This window comes from Schistocerca serialis, chromosome 4 (genome assembly GCF_023864345.2).
Source record: "Schistocerca serialis cubense isolate TAMUIC-IGC-003099 chromosome 4, iqSchSeri2.2, whole genome shotgun sequence".
NCBI classification, from domain to species: domain Eukaryota; kingdom Metazoa; phylum Arthropoda; class Insecta; order Orthoptera; family Acrididae; genus Schistocerca; species Schistocerca serialis.
Window position 1 is genome coordinate 552,800,653 of NC_064641.1, and position 19,542 is coordinate 552,820,194.

Genomic DNA, 19,542 nt, shown 5'->3' on the forward strand with positions numbered 1-19,542 from the left:
TCAGAGAATTCGCATATATCGTTGATGATTAATTTCTCTCTCATGTTTACTATTGTTTTTACAACATTAAAGGAAACCTTACGAAAATTGTGAACTGTATTATAAAGAATGAAATAAAACTACCCACGATAACCTTAAGACGAAAGTCTGTTTTAACAAAATTGAGTATCTGTACACAAGCGTTCCTCTATCGTCACGAATTGGTAAAATACAACTCACTTAGATTTTGATTGGGTCTGTGTTTAATTGGTATGCTGTGTCATACTCAAGAGGTATGCAAAGGTGGCATTTCATAAATAAAGTTACGTATTCCTAGAAACCCAAAATTTGCTTGTCAGCAGCGCAATGAGGCGTTACCTGCTGTACAGCATTGTAAGTTTTACACCATGAGCCGAAAGTATTTACTTGAGATTTGCTTACCGATGTTCGATCTGACTGCTTGTAGCTCTTTCACAGAAGGGATAAAAACGCTACACTCAGTGAAACCTGAACTGCGAACCATAACAGACGCTTTTTCACAGGTCAGCACGTCACCACAGAGCTGGCGTAGAAGTATGCGTATGAACATCCTCTTACGTGACCAATAGTGGCTAGAACTCGTTAACCGCTATTTGAAGGACGAGATTTGTTTCGATTTCCACGTGCAACGACTTTCCTGGGCTGAAAACCGTAAATTTACAATCTTTTGTTACACCTCAAGCGATAATAACTCATATTATTCAATGGAAATGACAGGAAAAATCAAGTGAACTTTGAGGCTTAATTCCGTACGCACCAGGAAGTAACTCGTCGATCACACAGTTGCCAAACATACATTGCCTTTTTGCCAAATCTCAGTCACAATACCAGCAGGAAGAAGACGAACCGATGCGATCTTACAGCGGGCTGGGAAGTGACCATAGCTGGTGTCTCCAAGTCGCGGCTCCAACGGCTTGGAATACGTAATGTGTCTGATTCACATTTCTGTAACTAGATTTAGGGACTGGAGCGTACTTACTAATGATACTCAGAACTGACTGCAAACTAAGCATCATAAATCAGTAACTCTCATAGTTGTTTTTGTATTTCTTTCGTAAGTGTACTCAAAACTAAGAAACTAATTCACAGACGTTTTCGTGCCTCGTCGATAGTCGAGAACAACAAACAAATAAAAATAAAAAAAGAATGTGTGTGTGTGTGTGTGTGTGTTTGTTGTGTGATAGAGAGAGAGAGAGAGAGAGAGAGAGAGAGAGAGAGAGAGATTGAAAGATAAATATCAGAAAGAAAGAGAGAGAGAGAGAGAGAGAGAGAGAGAGAGAGAGAGTAAAAAATCTAAAGAAATTGAATCATGGTATGTAAAGAAATCATTCATTAAAATGATACGTTCCACATCATTACGAAATATCGTATTCATGATCTATGATACAAGAATTAATCTAATGTAATCTAATCTAATCGTGTCATATGGATGACTAGCCATGAAGAGTCATGAATTATCGAAGTTTCTGCCAATACCAGTAACCAAATCTAAACTTGAAAATAAAAGACGACAATTTTTGTAATAAACCGGGACTTCTGTCAAGACTCTTTCGTCCCAGGTGTCTGATATACCTCTATTCTGAAGTAACAAAGTGTGCATGCGTTTAAGGATGAAGTGCGTGATGTGAAGTTCTGTGGCAGAGATACGAACGCAACAAGGTTCTTTTCCTGTCTACGGAATCCTTTTCAAGTCAATATCAAACGTCAGTAATTACTCGTAGATTACATTAAAACTAAAGTAATTGATGAAGACGTTACTTGATAACAAAGACGCGCTGCCTTTCTTCATTTACTTGTGCCTAGAAATGGCTATCGAGTACTGCTAAACCAAAAGGCAAGAGATTTACTGCCTTTCGATATACGTCGCTGCCAGTTCTTCCACATGATTTGGTCGACATGACCTGTTTCAAGTTGTGTATAACAGACAATGTTTTAGAAAATCTATTGTTTTCCTTTGCAATAAACAGAAAGATTTTCATTCTAAGCTATGGAAGTGCAAAATTTTCGCAATATTAGTTCAAATTTAATATTCGCTTCTATAATGTAGGAAAGTATTTCACAGATGCAAAACTCACATCCGACTCATTGACCTTACACTTAGTGACCATAAATTCTAGCTCAGAGTGACACCAGTTTAAGTAACCTGATGTAGCGAAGACTGTTTGCCAGTGCTCTTTCTCACCGGAAAATACGCAATTCACTCATTGGGCTCCATAAGTACACTGTAACAGTAATTTATGTGTGTATGCAATGCATATGGATTACAATTTAGTGGTGCTCTGTCTTCCACTTCTGTATACAATATGCCTGACCTAAACGGGCCATTTATCATTACAGGCTCTGGGCAATGCAACATCATACTGACAACAGTAATGTGCTTATACTGACAACCTGACTGTTCGTTTGCCTGATTTTGTAATCATTTAAATAAAACAACACGACCTTCCAGTGGGAGACATTTCGTCCCTCTTTTTCTTCTGTGAAATTTGTCAGTAAGCTTCTTGCCTTCCAGCCAGCGAAATGCGGCAGAGTGCGGCCTGTAAACGATTCACAAACCACCATTTAGTGCCGTTAAGACGATTTCTTTAAACATTGTCGTAGCTGAAGGAATTTAGTTTCGTCTTAAATCATCCCAAGCAGCAATGCTCACAGACATCTCAAATAGGAAAAAGGTCATTATCCAGGTACGAAAGTCATAAAACAAACTTCCCTTAGTATGTGCCAGGTTGATCATTTCGTCTGATAGCACTGTGTAAGTATTTTGTCTATGAGGTATCACACGTAGTGTTCCTGTAGCTGTGGGAATCATTGGTTGAAAACGAGGTTAACACCAATGGGTACAGTACTGCTAAATATTCAGAATGATTATCAACCTATGTCTGAGTTCATCCGCAAACTGAGACGAATTTATAATATTGAAGCTAGACTGTGTATCCTTGTCTTCCTTGAGTGGACATTGGAAGGCGTTTACACACACGTATACAATACTATGAATACTTCGAACGCTATAATTTTACGTTGGTCTCATAAACTACTTTTGTTTTTTAATTCTTCTCGATCTTCAGCGTGCAGTATGTGTTGTAGATACAGTCTTAGAGCAAAAAATTGACCGCCGACTCGTTCACGTAAGGGGTGAACAATACAGTCGTGCTCCTCTCAGAATTTTATGTCCGGCAATATGCTCGATCTGGCAACATTGTAGACTGCGGCAATTCCCAGAGGAAGTCTTGACTTCAGTCTTACTACATTATTCTTGACTACGACCATAGTCTTGACGTAAAACGCGAGACTTCCTAATACGACGTCTGGTAACTAAAAGCACACGTCGACAAAGCTTTTACCGCCCCTTTCCTCTCGGTGCTGAAGCTATGAGCGTACTTCAAGCGAGTCTACAATAGATTTCGCTTTCTGTCTCACTGGTAATAACATTTTGGTCCAACAATGTTTTATCGAAAGACTCCTTTGCCGACCATTTGCCTCTGAACACCGCATGCCTCTGAGTTCTCTGGGACCCGTTTACTGCCTACAGGCGGGGGCTGAGGCACTGCATTGTCTCGCCTTCTGCCGACAACGTCTGCTCCACTGTGCACTCTCGACCATGTAAAATGCTTTAATGTTGTTGAGTGGTGACCCATAAAATTTGTCTACGATTTGTGTTTCACTCTTGATAGCAAAGGAGGCACAAAACCGTTTTTATTTGATGATTATTTTATTACACTAGAATGTAATACATCAGAAGTAATTTCATTGTTTCTGAACCAGTGCACTACAATTAAAGCGTCACTCCCTGTTCTTTTTCCTTTAACTGGAGGTTCCTCAAATAATTTATTATTGTCATGGATTCATATGTGTTAGTCAAGGCACAGAGAGTAAATGCAATGTAATGTGTTTGATTTCTTTCTTTGATTCTCTATGGTAAATGGATGCAAAAGATTGTGTCAATATCTATTAGAACCTGTTCTACAGCTACTCAGGCAATTTGCTTGTTTCGAGGTCTGTTCCTTAATTAATGGAGTAGTTAACGCTGTTCTCAAGTGATATTTAAAGTATTCAATTGGATTTAAGGCGACAAAATTGCCCATATTTGAAGCTACCCAGAGAAAAAGTAAGTTGCTAGAGCCGCTGTTAGCGAATGTCTGCAGGGGGTTCCTAATTGCTACAGTGGAAATTTAGCATAGAGGCCCTATAGCAATCAAGAGGTTCATTTCCTTCATACTTATCACCCTGGCATGTGAGTCTTAAGTGAAGAACAATAGTGAAATTCGTATCGCTGATGGTTGATTCGAATTTCTTCAGAGAGGCTGGTATTGCGAAGCAGTTAGGCAGTCAGAAAGCCAAGATCTATGACCATTAACACAACTTACTGAGTCGAGCTACCAAGAGGATTTGATGTGTAAAGGTTTTCTTCCGATTTCGAAACAGAATGTTTTCTGGAAATTCGCATCTCCATAAAATATATCAGAAAAAAAGCTCGCATACGCTGGCCGCTACCACGGTTAAAACTGACGACTGATTGAGCCGTTCTGACCCGAGACACGGGCGGTACCACCGGACGACGTACACACTGCTGCCTGTATGCCACTCTCATCATGGTATTTGTCGCTCAGCCTCATAACGCATTGTGAAATATAATAAAAGTTGTCACTTATGTGAAGAATAGCATTTCTTTAGGCAAAAAATTGAATTTTCTGTCTCAGTGTCTTAGTTTACATGAGGATTATATAGCACGAGACATTCAAATGGAAAGGGAATACCAAGTGAATTTAGCGAGTCAATTCAGTACCATACGTGGACGTGATTGCACTGCCACAGTGTTGCCAAATGTTTGTGACGATGTTGCCAATTCTCAGCTGTGCTAGGAACAGCTCTGTAGCGGTATGCGAGGAGAATCCCGTGCTCGTGTCATAGGAGAATATGGAGAGGAGGCACGGGGTTTGGTTAATATGCAGCGTTTTCTCCTACATCTACATCTACATCTACATCCATACTCCGCAAGCCACCTGACGGTGTGTGGCGGAGGGTACCTTGAGTACCTCTATCGGTTCTCCCTTCTATTCCAGTCTCGTATTGTTCGTGGAAAGAAGGATTGTCGGTATGCCTCTGTGTGGGCTCTAATCTCTCTGATTTTATCCTCATGGTCTCTTCGCGAGATATACGTAGGAGGGAGAAATATACTGCTTGACTCCTCGGTGAAGGTATGTTCTCGAAAAACAAAAGCCCGTACCGAGCTACTGAGCGTCTCTCCTGCAGAGTCTTCCACTGGAGTTTATCTATCATCTCCGTAACGCTTTCGCGATTACTAAATGATCCTGTAACGAAGCGCGCTGCTCTCCGTTGGATCTTCTCTCTCTCTTCTGTCAACCCTATCTGGTACGGATCCCACACTGCTGAGCAGTATTCAAGCAGTGGGCGAACAAGCGAACTGTAACCTACTTCCTTTGTTTTCGGATTGCATTTCCTTAGGATTCTTCCAATGAATCTCAGTCTGGCATCTGCTTTACCGACAATTAACTTCATATGATCATTCCATTTTAAATCACTCCTAATGCCTACTCCCAGATAATTTACGGAATTAACTGCTTCCAGTTGCTGACCTGCTATATTGTAGCTAAATGATAAGGGATCTTTCATTCTATGTATTCGCAGCACATTACACTTGTCTACATTGGGATTCAATTGCCATTCCCTGCACAATGCGTCAATTCGCTGCAGATCCTCCTGCAATTCAGTACAGTTTTCCATTGTTACAACCTCTCGATATACCACAGCATCATCCGCAAAAAGCCTCAGTGAACTTCCGATGTCATCCACAAGGTCATTTACGTATATTGTGAATAGCAACGGTCCTACGACACTCCCCTGCGGCACACCTGAAACCACTCTTACTTCGGAAGACTTCTCTCCATCGAGAATGACTTGCTGCGTTCTGTTATCTAGGAACTCTTCAATCCCATCACACAATTGGTCTGATAGTCCATTTGCTCTTACTTTGTTCATTAAACGACTGTGGGGAACTGTATCGAACGCCTTGCGGAAGTCAGGAAACACGGCATCTACCTGGGAACCCGTGTCTAGGGCCCTCTGAGTCTGGTGGACGAATAGCGCGAGTTGGGTTTCACACGATCGTCTTTTTCGAAAACCATGCTGATTCCTAGAAAGTAGATTTCTAGTCTCCAGAAAAGTCATTATACTCGAACATAATACGTGTTCCACAATTCTACAACTGATAGACGTTAGAGATATAGGTCTATAGTTCTGCACGTCTGTTCGACGTCCCTTCTTGAAAACGGGGATGACCTGTGCTCTTTTCCAATCCTTTGGAACGCTACGCTCTTATAGAGACCTACGGTACACCGTTGCAAGAAGGGGGCAAGTTCCTTCGCGTACTCTGTGTAAAATCGAACTGGTATCCCATCAGGTCTAGCGGTATTTCCTCTTTTGAGCGATTTTAATTGTTTCTCTATCCCTCTGTCGTCTATTTCTATATCTACCATTTTGTCATCTGTGCGAAAATCTAGAGAAGGAACCACAGTGCAGTCTTCCTCTGTGAAACAGCTTTGGAAAAAGTCATTAAGTATTTCGGCCTTGAGTCTGTCATCCTCTGTTTCAGTACCATTTTGGTCACAGAGAGTCTGGATGTTTTGTTTTGATCCACCTACCGCTTTGACATAAGACCAAAATTTCTTAGGATTTTCTGCCAAGTCAGTACATAGAACTTTACTTTAGAATTCATTGAACTCCTCTCGCATAGCCCTCCTCACATTACATTTCGCTTCGAGTAATTTTTGTTTGTCTGCAAGGCTTTGGCTATGTTTATGTTTGCTGTGAAGTTCCCTTTGCTTCCGCAGCAGTTTTCTAACTCGGTTGTTGTACCACGGTGGCTCTTTTCCATGTCTTATGATCTTGCTTGGCACATACTCATCTAACACATATTGTACGATGGTTTTGAGCTTTGTCCACTTGTCCTCAACACTATCTGTACTTGAGACAAAACTTTTGTGTTGAGCCATCAGGTACTCTGAAATCTGCTTTTTGTCACTTTTGCTAAACAGAAAAATCTTCCTACCTTTTTTAATATTTCTATTTACGGCGGAAATTATCGATGCAGTTACCGCTTTATGATCTCTGATTCCCTGTTCTGCGTTAACTGTTTCAAATAGTTCGGGTCTGTTTGTCACCAGAAGGTCTAATATGTTATCGCCACGAGTCGGTTCTCTGTTTAACTGCACAAGGTAGTTTTCAGATAAAGCACTTTAAAAAATTTCACTGGATTCTTTGTCCCTGCCACCCGTTATGAACGTTTGAGTCTCCCAGTCTATATCCGGCAAATTAAAATCTCCACCCAGAACTATAACATGGTGGGGAAATCTACTCGAAATATTTTCCACATCATCCTTCAGGTGCTCAGCCACAACAGATGCTGAGCCAGGGGACCTATAGAGACATCCAATTACCATGTCTGAGCCTGCTTTAACCGTGACCTTCACCCAAATTATTTCACATTTCGAATCTCCGTCAATTTCCTTCGATACTATTGCACTTCTTATCGCTATGAACACGCCTCCCCCTTCACTGTCCAGCCTGTCTCTGCGGTATACATTCCAATCTGAGTTTAGAATTTCATTACTGTTTACATCTGGTTTTAGCCAACTTTCTGTCCCTAGTACTATGTGGGCATTGTGACCGTTTATTAATGAGAGCAGTTCTGGGACCTTTCTATAGACGCTCCTGCAGTTTACTATTAGCAGATTAATATTGTTATTCCCTGTTGCATTTTCCCTACTCCAACCTTGCCGCGTCTCATGAGGCGTCTTGTCGTGCCTAGGGAGGGAATTCTCTAACCTAAAAAACCCACATGTGCACTCCACACGTACTCCGCTACCCTTGTAGGCACTTCCTGCTTGTAGTGCACGCCTGACCTATTCAGGGGGACCCTACATTTCTCCACCCGATAGCGGAGGTCGAGAAATTTGCACCCCAGATCCCCGCAGAATCGTCTGGGCCTCTGGTTTAAGCCTTCCACTCGGCTCCAAACCAGTTGTGTCAAACATTCGGGTGTATAATCTTCCATCACGATTACAGTTTCCTACAAAATATATACGAATAAAACACTTACCTTGTTACTTTGTGACAAAAGATTATTTCAGTACAATAAAGTCTTTGAAAATCACTTATGCCCACCTGTCACAAAAGTAAGATAACCAACACTTTACACCCCGAAATTGATTGCACCTATGTGCAGTCTTGTGACGTTTAAATAAATCGTCTCAACGGCACTAAATCGTAGTTTGTGAATCATTTACTGTTACAGTTACTGTTACTGTTACTGTTACAGTGTACTTACGGAGCCCAATGAGTGAATTGCGTATTTTCCGGTTAGAGAGAGCACTGGCAAACCCTCTCTCTCCCTCTCTCTCATTTATATATATATATATATATATATATATATATATATATATATATATATATATCTGTGTCACACACACACACACACACACACACACACACACACACACACACACATACAAACATTCTTTTTTTATTTTTATTTGTTTGTTGTGCTCGACTTTCGACGAGGCATGAAAACGTCTGTGAATTAGTTTCTTAGTTTTGAGTACACTTACGAAAGAAATACAAAAACAACTATAAGAGTTACTGATTTATGATGCTTAGTTTGCAGTCAGTTCTGAGTATTATTAGTAACTACGCCCCAGTCCCTAAAACTAGTTACAGAAATGCGAATCAGACACGTATTCCAAGCCGTTGCAGCCGCGACTTGGAGACACCAGCTATGGTCACTTCCCAGCCCGCTGTAAGATCGCATCGGTTCGTCTTCTTCCTGCTGGTAATGAAACTGAGATTTGGCAACAACGCAAGGTATGTTAGGCAACTCTGTGATCGACGAGTTACTTCCTGGTGTGCACGAAATTAAGCCTCAAAGTACACTTGATTTTTCCTGTCATTTCCATTGAATAATATGAGTTATTATCGCTTGAGGTGTAACAAAAGATTGTAAATTTACGGTTTTCAGCCCAGGAAAGTCGTTGCACGTGGAAATCGAAACAAATCTCGTCCTTCAAATAGCGGTTAACGAGTTCTAGCCACTATTGGTCACGTAAGAGGATGTTCATACGCATACTTCTACGCCAGCTCTGTGGTGACGTGCTGACCTGTGAAAAAGCGTCTGTTATGGTTCGCAGTTCAGGTTTCACTGAGTGTAGCGTTTTTATCCCTTCTGTGAAAGAGCTACAAGCAGTCAGATCGAACATCGGTAAGCAAATCTCAAGTAAATACTTTCGGCTCATGGTGTAAAACTTACAATGCTGTACAGCAGGTAACGCCTCATTGCGCTGCTGACAAGCAAATTTTGGGTTTCTAGGAATACGTAACTTTATTTATGAAATGCCACCTTTGCATACCTCTTGAGTATGACACAGCATACCAATTAAACACAGACCCAATCAAAATCTAAGTGAGTTGTATTTTACCAATTCGTGACGATAGAGGAACGCTTGTGTACAGATACTCAATTTTGTTAAAACAGACTTTCGTCTTAAGGTTATCGTGGGTAGTTTTATTTCATTCTTTATAATACAGTTCACAATTTTCGTAAGGTTTCCTTTAATGTTGTAAAAACAATAGTAAACATGAGAGAGAAATTAATCATCAACGATATATGCGAATTCTCTGATGGTGTCTATAACAGTCTGAAAATGCACATGCAGTTTATTGATTACATGCATGTAGAAAATTTGTTCTGAGTTAAAGCTCTCAAACAAGTTTTGAAGAAGAATAAAATGCCACTACCAGACGACAGCTAATGTAGAAAATACTTTTCCGACGTATTTTGGCACGATGCGCTCTACCCATACATAACACAAAAGTTTCGAGATGCATCTACCGTCTGGCTGTCTGTTAAACCTGAAATGAACAAAATGTCGCAGAAGTTAGCCCTTTTTCCACATACGACTATTTTGGGTTGAGAAGTGAAGGGAATTATGTTCAAAGTTCCATTAGATTGATAACATTAGCAGACAGCAGAACTTCGTTTTAAAAAATATAGCAGTGAATGTACTCGAACTCGCGACAACTAATCTACCGTGTGCGATACTTACCATTAAGCTACTAGCTGACACATAGCTGCAACTGCTCCAGAAGTCAACAATGCTTCCTCCAGAAGTTATGCATTCTACAGCGCTGTGGGATAATGCATATGGCCAGGTCAATACTTATGAGAGACAAACAGTTATACCTTTTCTTTTGCACTGCACGACGTTTTCAACGAACAGATAGCGCAATAGAGTAGCTCAAGTGGAAAGGAACACTTCCTATTTAAATTTCTGCATTCCACACTGTTGGCAGTTCTGTGTTGGTAGCAGTTACGTGATTTTATTTTAGTGATTACAAAATAAAGTTGAATGTATGCACTGGGTAGCCGAGGCAGCTAGTTCATGGTGATTCAGTCAACCAAGTAAATGAATTTACTGAAGAAATTGATACAGGGAGCCTGTGCGTCAGAATTCTCAGCCAGTGTGGCACAACGGTGTTATGATAGAAAAATGAGCCACTGAAAAGAGGATTTGGTGGTCTTTGGGTCTGATGATAGGTTCATATAACTATGGTCTCGGTTCGGTTCCAACTTCGGTCAGTGATGTTAGATAGGGATAGACAGATTCCATTCTCTTCTGGCTATACCAAGTGAATAAGCTATAATGGCATTGTGGTCTGAAATTCACATTAAAAATGATATTCCTTCTCTACCAAGTAGACGTTACGTTGAGCCACAATAAAGTCTGGAGTGGCGACATGTAGAAACTCTATCACCAGTAACATTTCTTATACTAGTTAGTTATTTCTAGTTACGAAAGAAACGCTATGTGGGCTCACAGGACACTTATTTCATATTTTATCTGAGCTTCTATGTCGATAAAATTGGTTCTGAACTGGGAATGCCCTTAACGCGAAATTTGTTCCCTTCGTGACAATACAGCTCGGCTACAATTTGTTGTTTGTTCAAAACTGCAGATTCCTCAACATCTCCACATATTGCGCGTGAATGGGTTCGAATCTTGACCCGGCACTAAAGATTTCATTATGTATTATCAAGCTCTACCATGAGAACACCTATCTGCTGGTGGATAATAATTTCGATTTTTAATGTATTTTCTTTCGTTGTCAACACTAACGATCCAGAATGAGATTTTCACTCTGCAGCGGAGTGTGCGCTGATATGAAACTTCCTGGCAGATTAAAACTGTGTGCCCGACCGAGACTCGAACTCGGGACCTTTGCCTTTCGCGGGCAAGTGCTCTACCATCTGAGCTACCGAAGCACGACTCACGCCCGGTACTCACAGCTTTACTTCTGCCAGTATCTCGTCTCCTACCTTCCAAACTTTACTGAAGCTCTTCTGCGAACCATGCAGAACTAGCACTCCTGAAAGAAAGGATATAGCGGAGACATGGCTTAGCCACAGCCTGGGGGATGTTTCCAGAATGAGATTTTCACTCTGCAGCGGAGTGTGCGCTGATATGAAACTTCCTGGCAGATTAAAACTGTGTGCCCGACCGAGACTCGAACTCGGGACCTTTGCCTTTCGCGGGCAAGTGCTCTACCATCTGAGCTACCGAAGCACGACTCACGCCCGGTACTCACAGCTTTACTTCTGCCAGTATCTCCTACCTTCCAAACTTTACAGAAGCTCTTCTGCGAACCATGCAGAACTAGCACTCCTGAAAGAAAGGATATAGCGGAGACATGGCTTAGCCACAGCCTGGGGGATGTTTCCAGAATGAGATTTTCACTCTGCAGCGGAGTGTGCGCTGATATGAAACTTCCTGGCAGATTAAAACTGTGTGCCCGACCGAGACTCGAACTCGGGACCTTTGCCTTTCGCGGGCAAGTGCTCTACCATCTGAGCTACCGAAGCACGACTCACGCCCGGTACTCACAGCTTTACTTCTGCCAGTATCTCCTACCTTCCAAACTTTACAGAAGCTCTTCTGCGAACCATGCAGAACTAGCACTCCTGAAAGAAAGGATATAGCGGAGACATGGCTTAGCCACAGCCTGGGGGATGTTTCCAGAATGAGATTTTCACTCTGCAGCGGAGTGTGCGCTGATATGAAACTTCCTGGCAGATTAAAACTGTGTGCCCGACCGAGACTCGAACTCGGGACCTTTGCCTTTCGCGGGCAAGTGCTCTACCATCTGAGCTACCGAAGCACGACTCACGCCCGGTACTCACAGCTTTACTTCTGCCAGTATCTCCTACCTTCCAAACTTTACAGAAGCTCTTCTGCGAACCATGCAGAACTAGCACTCCTGAAAGAAAGGATATAGCGGAGACATGGCTTAGCCACAGCCTGGGGGATGTTTCCAGAATGAGATTTTCACTCTGCAGCGGAGTGTGCGCTGATATGAAAAGGCAAAGGTCCCGAGTTCGAGTCTCGGTCGGGCACACAGTTTTAATCTGCCAGGAAGTTTCAACACTAACGATATTTGACGTTTTTGACTCCCAGTGAGACACAGAACTATTTGCGTGAACACTGTAAGTTCAAGATGTTATTCCGAGCTGCTGGTGGAGAAAAATTCGGTAGATGACGTCTCTTTGTGTGTAGTCAACAATCATATGTGCGGGGCTCTATTCCCAGGCAGCACTGAGCTCTTCGTCATATTATTTCTAGTTCGAACATGCTCACATGTCGCTGCTAATGCAACAAACCGATATTTAACGTTCGTTTTCTCTAGAATATAACAGCGATAGGTGCGGGGTTGGAGTCCTGGGAAGAAAAAAATGAATGTTTCGTCTCGTCATTTTAGTTAAAACATCTAGCTACTGCCGGGAAAATGCGATATGTCACAGTTGATTGAGCTTCGATATCTATCCGATTAGGTTCTGGGTTCGAATCCCTGTCCAACATAAAGCTTTACCTCACGGCATTTCAAGGAAGTTACTTGTTAAGAAGCAACATTTAACATCTCTCGTAGATCGTTAACAGAGACAATAGGTGCTGGGTAGGAATTCGCGTCCGTTAAAAATGTTTGCGTTATGTAATTTAAAGTTAGTATTTGCTGACTGATACTGTCAAAAATCGAGGTATATCAGTCTCTGTATGCCTAATCAGGAATGACTGTTAGTTTCCGTCAGTCACGAAATCTTTGCTTAGTCTGCATGACCTGGGTTTGAATCCATATGCAGAACGAGACGGTTCGTCGTGTCATTTGAAGTTCATACATACTCTCAACTAGCTGCTCGTGAATAACTTAAATTTTTAATGTCATTCTGTGTTAAATTATAAGTACGGTATGTCACTTTGAAGAGGAAATCATGAATACGACGAACTTACTACGTGCATTACCTATCTGACGTACTAATGAGAGTGGTAACGGTTGAGGTATGTTATTTATTGTATTAAATGTGAGCTTACACGCCTTAAGGACAGTCTTACCTATGATAAGGTGTTCCCTGATATTTGTAGTATCTTAGTATTACTTTACATCTTGAGTTATTGCGATACAGAGTAGTGTTTTCTAGTGGTTACTTGTTGGAACCATTTTCAATAGTCAAACGACTGTACCAAGGAGCGATTAGAGGACCTGCTAGACAAGTGCGTTATGTGGGTTGCATGCGAATCAGGTGAAATGCAATTCAAGTCGTTCGGATACTTTTGAACATGACTGTACTTCTAGGCAGTATGTCTATTGGATTAAAGTTGGGGAGAAGTTTTGTCATTTTATTATAACAGGCAATAAGCTGCATACTTGAAGCTGTCTTATAAGTAAATAAAACATGAACAACACCGCGCCGTTTTGGCGAATATTTGAGGACACTGTTCGATGTGACAACGTGTAAGAAAATTATTACTAACAAGTATTTCAGAATACGAAGCACTAGCCTGTAGCGTACTTGAAGGGTTTCGGTACAATCGTTTCCTGTAGATGTCGGTATTGCTAAATGTTTCCAAGAAGACCAATTTTGACGAGGAACCAAAAATCACACAATCACACATTATTAGGTACTTCGACGAACGTTGAATGTACTTTCATATTTGTAGGTCTTTACGCTGCTCGAATTTGCCATAGCCCATTGTTCATTCTGAATTTCTTCACTGCCCACCCTTCGCGGTACTGAAAAGAATGCCACTAAATCCCTATTTTCAATAACTAGAAATTATTTTTTAAGTAAATAATATAGAAAACATAAATTACTATCAGTGTTAGCTTAACGTGCGAACGCTGAAATATTGTACAATTACATTTCTCAAGACGATCGTGATCTAAACTCCAAATTTTAAAACTTGTTTTGCGATAGCTTTTGATATGCTGAGATTCATGGAAACGAAAATGTGGAAGGACTATCAATTAGAAGTTTAAACAGTGGCTTTGAGATCGTGTAAGAAGGTAAGTGAACAGCATGCCGTTGTACAGGTCCTACCGGTGTCGTTTCATTTAATGTGTGAAGATGGTTCCACATCTTAGGCTTATGCTGGGTGGTCTACTCGTATCAGAGTGTACAGACACTTGATGACAGACACACACACACTCTCTCTCTCTCTTACTCAGAAAGTAAACGTAAGGAATGTGCGGAATTTGGAAAATGCAATACCTGAAGAAGTCCACAGAGACCATAGGAATCATTGCACAGAAAGTCACAAATCTTCTTCTTCTTCTTCCTGAAACGTTTCTGCTTATGCAGTAGTTCACAGAGCCTCTACCAAGCTTCTCTTTTCTCTTGCAGTCTATCAGTCAGCATCTTCAGACCTCTTCAGTTCACTTCACCCTTCATATGGCCTTCCCATCTAGTTTGAGGTCTTCCAATTGAACTTCGTCCAAATTCTGTTCCTCTTGGAAGACTTCCCTCTCCAATTCCCTTAATGTGGCCAAAGCATTTAAGCCTATTTCTATCAATAGATTCTTTTCGGGAAATGATGTGACAGGTCCCTTCTCATCTTACCCAGGATTCCTCGAAAAAAGTGCATCTCTGTCGTTCGTATTCTGCTCAGATGTTTCGTTCTTCAGGTATAACATTCTGACCCATAGGTCGAAATTGGCAGATAATATGACTTGCATCTCATAATCTTTGCTTCGGCACGTATTTTCCAGTTTCTAATTATGTCTAGCACACAATAAGAAAATTTCGAACAGTTCTTAATTCTCTTATAAATTTCATCTTTGTTGTTTCCTTTCTTTGCTGATTTGGTCCCTGGATACCTGAAAGTATCTACTTGTTTAATTGCTTCTCCACTATAACTTACATCCTTCATTTTTCCTGCTGATTTTCGTTTCTTCAGTGCACTAAAATTCAAGTAATAATACAGTTATATAATTACGATTATTCTTTATCCAAGTTTAGTGTACAGACTAATGAAAAGGCAGCTTCAGTTTCTTGAATATTTTACACACGAGATCTGAACGTATCAACTAAGGTTTTCAACTTTACTTTACGCTGCAAGAACCAAGAAAATTACCACCGAAGGAAGTATCTCACAGCAGACGACGAGAGGAGCTTCGGCCGTAAGTCTGCTGTCCTCGCTGGCGGAAGTCTAGTCAGCTCTGAAAGCCTGTGCGGCGGTCCAGTATATCTGTCAGGCGCAGCTCCTTCGCACCTGCGCCCCTTCTTACGGAATGGATCAACGCACTTTCCATTCAGCAGCCCCCCTATGTACTTCAGGAGGGTCGCAGTTCCTGCGTTCTCACACACAGCACTAGGCATGACAATCCTTTATTAAACTGTCTAACAGTGCCTGTCAAGTACCATTTGTCAAACCTGACAAAGCAAGTTACAAAATTTAATGCATCGATGGTCGGGCACGAACTGTAGTTAATTGAAATGAGAACTTTTGCGTTTAGCATTCATTATCTGAACATGATGCCACTGTATTAGTCTTGGGGTACAAAGCACTAAACACTCACTCAGAAAGAAAATCAGAGTGCTTGAGACTGTATTTGGAGGAACCGCGTTAATATCTGCAGAATAGTTAGTATCGACGCTTTTATCTAGTAGACTAGTTTCCTGGAATAACTAATAACAGAATAAAGTAAGAGAAGTCTTTCGGCTCATTCTGAAGATTGACTAAAGGTGTAGAAGGTGTAAAATATTAGGAGAAGAAAGAAAGTTTGTGCGGCAGGCATCCAAAATTTAGTGCTCACCCATTGCGCAGCGAAAACATGACGATACACACTAGGAATAATATGTTTACTGCGTTATCAGGTGTATTGGGTGGATGCGGAACCTACCTAAAATGCTTAAAAACTGTTCGTGTAAATCTGTTTTATGATTTGACTTCAACGATTCTGCGGTCTTGAGCTTCTAATTGGAAGACCATAGCACTTATTTCGATGTTCTATTGCGTGTTGTTTAATTTTAAGTGTAGGGATGGATTTCTAATTTATAAGATGGGCAGATAAGATTTTGGCAGCATACTTCGCAGTTTCGTGTTCAACAATAAGGTCAAGGAGTAGATGGTGTTCATAGTACTACGTTTATGAATGGTCTTACCGAATGGCATGACAAATTGTGATTGGGACTTTATAAGAAAACTCATACAAGATTATACATCTATTGAAAGACTGTTGTTAGAATGTCCAGCTCTTAAAGCACTTCTCATTTGTGGTTCCAGGGTGAACACTTTATTACACTTACATCATTTCTGTTCATTGATTAAGTTGTTCCTAAACGCTTTGCTGTTACAGGACATTGCTCAAGATAACGGTAATAACTGGGACTTTGCTAAGTAAGGTATGATCACCGAAACCAGCAACAGATAGAAAATAATCGCAAGCCAACAAATAAAACTGAATGAAAAATTTGAACTGTATCCACATAGGAGATGCAAGACGAAACGTTAACGTGGTTCACGTGCTTGAAGTGATTCTCTACCATCTCATCTCCGCTCTTTCTGTCTCTTTTTTTTCTCTGTCCATCCTCTTTTATCAGTAATTGGCCTAGATGTTCTGCAATGGATTTAGTTGAGAAGAATCTGAATTACTTGTGACGCCAACGAAGTTGTGGATCTTGTACTCTACGATAGCCATAAACGAAATTATTATGCTGTTGCGAAATTTCCTGGCAGATCAAAACTGTGAGCCGAACTGGTATTCGAATGCGAGACCTTTGCCTTTCGTGGGTAAGTGTTTTACCGATTGAGCTACCGAAACACGACCAATCCTCACAGCTTTACAGAGGTACTGGCAGAAGTAAAGGTGTTATGACGGACCGTGAGGCGTGCTTGGGTAGCACAGTCAATAGAGCACTTGCTGGCGAAAGGCAAAGATCCCAGGTTCGAGTCCTGGCCCGGCAAATTGTTTTTTCTGTCAGGAAGATTCATATTAGGCCACATTTCACTGTAGAGTGAAAAATACATATGAAATTACGTTGTTGGTGTGCCAGATATTCATTTCATTTCTTTCCCTTGTCGCTAGTTTTTTCTTTCCTTTATTTCTCCGTGATCGGGACATCCACAAATATGGCAGTACATTTTATAGCAAGAACTCCGCAGACAACTGTATTTCGAACCATTTTATCAAGGCTGTATCATCAGGTGCATATAAACATTTAAACATGCTAAACAACATGGCAGCAGTGGCCGAGGGATTCTAGGCGCTTCAGTCTGGATCCGCGAGACCGCTACAGTCGCAGGTTCGAATCCTGCATTGGGCATGGACGTGTGTGATGTGCTTAGATTACTTAGGTTTAAGTAGTTCTAAGTTCTAGGGGACTGATGACCTCAAATGTTAAGTCCCATAGTGCTCAGAACCATTTGAACAATTTTTTTGTTGTTGAAACAACTTGGCGAGGAATGTAGAAGGTCTAACCTTCATAGTTACGTCCACAATATCCGCAGGGCGACTAGTCAATGAATAAAATGTTGGGAAAGAGAAAACGTCGGCATATAAATCCTCAAACATGGTAAAGAACATGGCGGAGAATACAGAAAGCCCAACCATTAAATTTAAAACCACAATGCTATCAATAATAAATTATAAATAATAAAATTAAATATAATAAAAATGAAAATAATAAAAAATAATAAAGTTTAATGTCCGATTATTATACACTCTAGAGCAGTGGTTCTCAAACTTTTTGAGTTTCAGGCGCATTTAAAAGGCCGCAAAGAATTGTGGGCGCACTATATACAGATTTCTGAGTAATATTTTGCCGCAGTCAATACAGGAAATACATACTGTAATAGAATACCAATTAAGTCATTTAATTTGAATTTCGCATACATACTACAGAAAATAAAACTTTTATTAAAAACAAACAGACATTATCACAACATGAACAAATAATTTTTGTACAAAAAAGTGTGAGAGAATCATGAAACACGATTATCATCCAAATGCGACGGCCGAGCGCCGTGTTGCCTCCTACCCTGTTAATTTAAATTATAGAGGAAAGTAATAACGCAATACAAATGAAACGTACCTTACGTCTACTCTATCTAGTGTTTATGAGAAACATGAGCCTAGTGTGTCCTCGCGTTTTCTTCAATGTTTGGAGATATATTTGAAAGACTAACTCTCATTTCCTCGTCAATACATTGAAGAGTTCCTCTCTTTTTGCATTTCATTGTGGTGAGGGCAGAAGTTCCTAATTCACATACACATGACGTCGATAATTGAAGTAAAATGTTCAAAGCTTTTTAAATATCGACACTTATACCTTTCTAATAGAAATCCAAAAGGCTTCAAGAGACAATTCTTTATGCTTCAGTTCACGATCAGTATATGTAGCTTGTAGTTATTCTTCTTCTGTTAATGTTAAACCGAAATCACCTGAAGTTTCCATGAATAGGTTTCGAATCCAATCGTATTGTTCAGTGTTGAGGGATGCAAAATATGAACTCAGTTTCCCTGCTAAATTTGTTAAACGATCTACTACTATTGAAAGTATTTCATTTATGCACGTACTTCTCACCAGTGGGAACATTATTTCCAAGTTCCCTTGAACAGCTTTTCTTTTCCATATTTGTAGTTTTCAGTGAAACGCTTTAATTTTGTCGTTGGATGTGAGAATATTTTCTTCTTTCCTTTGCATGCTAGTGTTCAAAATATTGAGCTCCTGAAAAAATATCGGCCAAATACAGCAATCTGGCAATCCAAAATTCACTCCGAAGGATCTCGCAAAAATGTAAATGTTTAATTTTTTCGAAAAACACAAGAACTTCTTGTCGTAGCTCATGCACACGGGTAAGTGATTTCCCCCCCGGCAACCACCTGACTTCTTTGTGTAAAAGCAACTGTCTGTGCTCTAACTCCATATCGATACAAAGTTTTTTGGATAAACGTGTTTGGAAAGGTTTCGTTTTAATAAAATTTACCATCTAAACAATTTGCTCTATGATTTCTCTCAATTTTTCTTCCAATGTTTTTGCTATTAAGGCCTGTCTATGAAGAAAGCAGTGAGTTACGATAACAATTAATTGTTTATAAAAGAAATAAGGCCCTTAACACAGCCTATCATTGAAGGGGTGCCGTCTGTGCAAATGCCTGCACACTACTTCCATGTTAACTGCCACT